Source organism: Neovison vison, chromosome 10 (genome assembly GCF_020171115.1).
Source record: "Neovison vison isolate M4711 chromosome 10, ASM_NN_V1, whole genome shotgun sequence".
NCBI classification, from domain to species: domain Eukaryota; kingdom Metazoa; phylum Chordata; class Mammalia; order Carnivora; family Mustelidae; genus Neogale; species Neogale vison.
The window spans coordinates 61,109,150-61,114,344 of NC_058100.1; the positions used below are offsets into that span (position 1 = coordinate 61,109,150).

Consider the following 5,195-nt stretch of genomic DNA (forward strand, 5'->3'; position numbering starts at 1 on the left):
GGAGGGCGGTGCAGCCCAGCTCCACACGGACAGACAGACGCTGTTATGCTGGGGACCCTTCTGGACCTCGCCTTATGCGCCTCTTCCTCCATATCCTTTATCATAGACTGATAGATGTAAGTAAGTGTTTCTCTGAATCCTGTGAACCATTTTATCAAATTATCAACCCAGGTAGGGAGTCATGGGAACCCCAGTTTATAGCCAGTTGGTCAGAAGTACAGATGACAGCCTGGGACTTGTGACAGGCCTCTGACATGGGACCGTCTCGTGGGACAGAGCCCTTAACCTGTGGGATCTGACACCAGCCCCAGGTGGGTGGTGTTGGACGTGAATCAAATTGTGGGACACTCCGCGGGTGTCGGAGGACTGACACCAATGGTATGGGGAAGAAAGCACACATCATTGAGAGTGCTGAGTGTGACAATACAAGGAAATGGAGCGTTTTTCCTCGATAAATGAAGAATAAACAAACGCTGTCACACATGAGATGGACTTATGTCCATATGAGCCATCTGTAAGAGAATTAGTGAATTGAAATATAGATCTGAAGAAACCATTCAGAATGGGTGTACATACAAAACATGGTAAGTTAAGATGCAAGTAGAAAAGAATAGCAAGAGAGTAGAAAAGAATTTCCAAGAGAAATTACAGAAGAAAAAAACAGAGATCATGCAGAGAGACAATGTTGGAAGAGACAGTGGCTGAAAATATTCCAGCACTGACATGAGACATTAAACTACTTCTTAATGATTAAGGAACTGAATTTCAGAAGCAAAATTATCAAAATTTTACAAGCAACTCACATGATTAAATCTTCTTGTGAAGGCAACAGCATTTGGTGCATGAATTACAGTGGGAGAATAGCAGGGACATGTATGTGGCAGGAGAGGTGCCACCCGGGCAAGGCCATGAGGCATGAGCAGGACTGTGGTCACCGGGAACAGGCGGGGAACTCCAGGAAGCAGCAGGAGGCGGGCGTGGAATTGTGAAGGGTATAGGCAGAGTGTTCTGGGTGAACACACACTGGATTCTTCCTTAGGTTTGAGCGCTCCTTCCTCCTCCCCCCAGCCCCGGTGGCCTCTTAGGTGCCCATTCAGTTCTGGGAAAACCCCTAACATGAAGATGAGGCTTGCAGCAGAGTGAAGCTGGACGAGGAGAGCTGGGGCAAGAGAATTCTCTCTTTCTTTGGAGACATGAACAAAGAAGCACAAAGCCCAGAGCTGTTGGCAACCACCCTGGGACCATGATCATCAGAGAGAAATAAACTTGACTCCTTAAAGAAATTGCTAAGCTGCTGGATCAAGCCTTGCCTGAAGCTCACACTGATAATGGACTTTTTTTTCTTTTAAGGAGCAAATAAATCCCTGTTTTATATAAGCCAGTTTGAGCAAAGCTGATGAAATGACCTGAAATCACATACAGCATGAATTGTGGGGGGATGGAGGGATGTAAACAACACTGAAACTAGAAGGGTATCTGAGGATTAAGCCACGAGAGTTTCTCCTTGTTCCTCGCTAGGGTGTTGGACTTCATGTAGGCAGGAGGGAGACTCAGTGAAAATTGTTGAGAAGGGAGGTGGTGGGATGGAATCTGCTTTAAGAAATTAGCTTTCATAGCAGAATGAGTGGCAGGCTGGAGGGAAGGGAGATTAGGAGCAAAAAAAAAAAAAAAAAAAGTGATTAGTAATGGGTCTGGGAAAAGGACATTTTATCAAACATCCCCAGATGTCGGCACTGAGCTGGCAAAGTCACTCCTGTGGTAGCCTCCCCTGGTGTCAGCATTCAAGGGTTTCCCTTCACCCTGAAGAGCAAACAGCACACAGTGAGTAGGTCCAAATGCTAATATCGCAATGCCTCCCAAAGCTTTCCAGTTGTCTTAGAAATTTCATAAGAACAGGAGAGTCTTTTTATTTTAAAAACTAAAACAAAGTTCCCTTTCATTAACTTTTAGATTAACCATACATTTACAGAGTGGGGAAAAGAATACACCCAAAACAAGAAGCCATAAAAAAGCGTCCCCACTCCCAAAAGTTTGTGAGTCACCAACTAAATCATGAGGCTCCCAGCTCCCCGTCCCTGGTGGGAGCACCTGTCCTGGCAGCTCCCAGAGTTCTAGAGCCTTCCAGGGCCTTCCGGAGGCCGGCAAGAGGCCTGCAGAGCTCACGTGGCTCCGTCCCCACATCCACGAGGAAGGTAAGCATCTTCATCTCCTCCTAATGTGCCCAGAGAGTGCCCCGGCTGCCCCATAGGTCACACTGCCTGGGGCTCCACACCCCACACTTCACCCCTGCCTCACAGCCTCCTCCCATGGGTGCTCCGCACTCCCTGACCTGGCTGTTCCCATTCTCAGTTCCCAGAGCTTCCCAACAGGCAGGCTGCCACCTGCATCCCAGGCCCACTGTTTAATTTACATAATTCCGATGGTTTTCCCTGCCAGCTTCCTGTTTTTGTAAACTCCTGTCCGGTTTTTTACTCTCCCAAGAGCCCGGCTCACAATAGCCTTCTGCCAATCTGGTTCTTCTGCATCGAAGGAGACAGAGGGAACTTCTATCTGATGATTTCCCTTTTTGTTGTAGAAACAGGAGCTTAAAAACAGCCAGTGGTTTCCAATCCAGAGTTTCCTACAAGCTTTTGACTCTGCTGGTTACTGGCTTCCTGTTAGCAGAACAAAGTTTCAGGCTGAGTCACAGCCGAGAGCCAAGCCCAGCAGTGATTCACGAGTGTGGCTCATGGCACCCCTGCCACCACCAGCGGCCACCATCAGCGCAGCCTCCGCTAGTGCTGCGGCAGCCCCCAGTTCTGATCCTCGGAGCGCAAGAGCCTGAGGCCGTGTTCCTGATTTTCTCTTCGGGGTGGTAGAGGAGCGCCGGCAGCCGGCACAGGCCGAGCAAGCCTGGCCTGGAGATCAGGGACAAGATTGGGGACCTGAATCAGGGCAGTTCCAGAGACACTGGGGAAGGTACCACTGCTTCAAAATAACACCCACCCCCATCCACCCTCCCCTGCACAGGGCTGAGGGTTCCTCCCTCTGAGCTTTTTTGGTCCTCCTTCAAGGCACAAACAGGCCACTCACACCCTAATATGATTAACGTGATGAGCTCACTTAGGAAAACACTCATCGCTGCAGAGAAGCAGATGGGAGAGAAGTAGAAAAAAACCCGAAGCACGAGCAGGCCAGAGACACAGACAATCTCGCCCAGGACCAGGCTTGGCCACAAGCTCAGCAGCGGGGGAAACCCCGTAACCTTTGCCAGGACTCAGTTTGGGGGTATCTTCCGATTCCAAGGTTCTCTTGACAGGCCTCAACACTTTGCAAGCCACACAGAAGCTGCATTCTAAACACAGGGGTGAAACCCAGAGGCTGCAGACCGTACCCAAACCACCGCAACAAGGAGCAGTCCGCTGGGGAGAGGGTTGTCAAGCACGTTGTCCTCCTTGATCTTCACAGACAGTTGGGAAGGGCGGCTCCTCCTGATTCGAGAGAGGAGGGTGAAGAGGGTTTCTGACCCAAGCCATAGTGAATTCCTAGATTTATGAAAACGCAAGATCTCGTCCCCTACCATGAAATGCACCATTTAAACATCCGCAGCAGGCTATAGCAGGTTCACGGTGCGTGTGATCCCCCAGGACTTCGTGGTTCCCCATCCCCGGGGCACATGACCCTCGCAGGCATGAGAGCCCCTCCCTCAAGCCCCCGGGCCGGGCTGGGGACACCAAAGCTGGCGAAAAGCAGAAGCTCCAAGGCCCTGAGAAGGCACCATCTGTGCTCGTAGGAGCTGAGAGTCAAGCGAGCCCTGGGCAGGGAGGACCTCTGGAATTCTGGAGACGCAGGACATTTCTGACTTCCCAGATGATGGCCCAGTCCACAAGCAAGAAGCAGTGGGAACTGCTCAGCTAGCATGTCTCTTGCCATGGGCATCTCATAAATCTCTTAAACTTGCTGAAATGAGAGTGAAAATGCTCTATTTTTCTCCTTAAAGTCTGTTCCCTTGATCCCCGGACCCCTTTCTGTCCTCCCAACCCACTGGCTTCCTGTCACCTGCTGGGACTCACTCTGCTGCTCTGGCCCCAGACACTTGGCCCAGGTTGCACCCTGCCCTCCATGCGCTGAGCCTGGGCTTCCACAGGCTCTCTCCACAACCACCCCCAGGACCCACAGTGTGCACCGCTCTGGGGACCTCCGAATCCCTGCCCAGGGAGCACCCCTCGGCCACCAGCCACACGGCCACTCCTCCGTGCCCTCCTGGCTGCATCAGGCTCCGGGTGACACCGGCCACCACTGTGGCCAGGCACATGCAGGGTGATGGCTTCATCAGGGTCCACGCCACAGACACCCATCTCTTCCGGTACCCCCAGCAGCTGGCACAACCCTGTTAGATACAGATCTGACAAACAAATGAAGTCAGGTTTTGTTTCTCTGTTTTTACTTACCTACTTATTGATTGAGGCATAACTGACACACACAATGACTCAATATTTGTATGTATGTTGTGAAATGATCAGCACAATTAAGTCTAGTGAACATCTGTCACCATACATAGTTACCAAACATACTATGTTCTTGTGATGGTCAGGAAGAAGCCCTATGAGCTCTCCAGATCAAGAGGCTGCAAAAAGAACCTCTAAAGAACCCAGCACTGGTGATGAAAACTGGTGTTTATTACCATCCAGCTGCTTCCCGCATTGCTTTGACCACAGGCAAAGGTTCGGCAGGAATGCGCCTTCAAGCACAGGGACGGGCAGGCAGACAGCTTGATAAACCGGTTCCTACCTTTGGTCTTTTCTATCCTGCTTGCCTTCCTGCTTCCAGAACACGGACTGAAGGAGGGTCTGGGTGGGGAGCCTGGCTGCTGTCAGATGCACTCACCCCCCACTGCCAGGGCTCGGGGGGAGGACACAGGGACAAGCACCAGGGGAGTGGGAGGGGCCCAGTGCCAGGGAGATGTGCGTGGACTCCGTTCCTTCTCATCCCTGGGACTACACGGCATTTCAAGGGCTTGGTGACTTCTGAAATTTCATATGAAAATGACAGGAGATCTCATTTTTCCAAGTCCCTTCAGTGAATTTTATCAATAAGGATGTGAAATACCGACATTGCTGATACAATATCCAGAAATCACATGATCACAGCTTTTGACCCCAACACCTGGGATGAGACCTATTTAGGAATCGGCCCTGGGGGCTGCTAGGAGTCAG

The 5,195-nt window shown here is 50.9% G+C and overlaps 1 long non-coding RNA gene across 1 annotated transcript; it reads right to left on the minus strand.

Annotated features, from left to right (window-relative positions):
* Window positions 1–1,887: 1,887 nt before the first annotated feature.
* On the minus strand, window positions 1,888–4,664 carry LOC122918696. Its single transcript, XR_006386657.1, has 2 exons — window positions 3,374–4,664; window positions 1,888–2,897 (listed from the first exon to the last, which is right to left on the minus strand). It is a non-coding gene; the product is annotated as an uncharacterized LOC122918696 (long non-coding RNA).
* Between the last annotated feature and the right edge of the window lie 531 nt (window positions 4,665–5,195).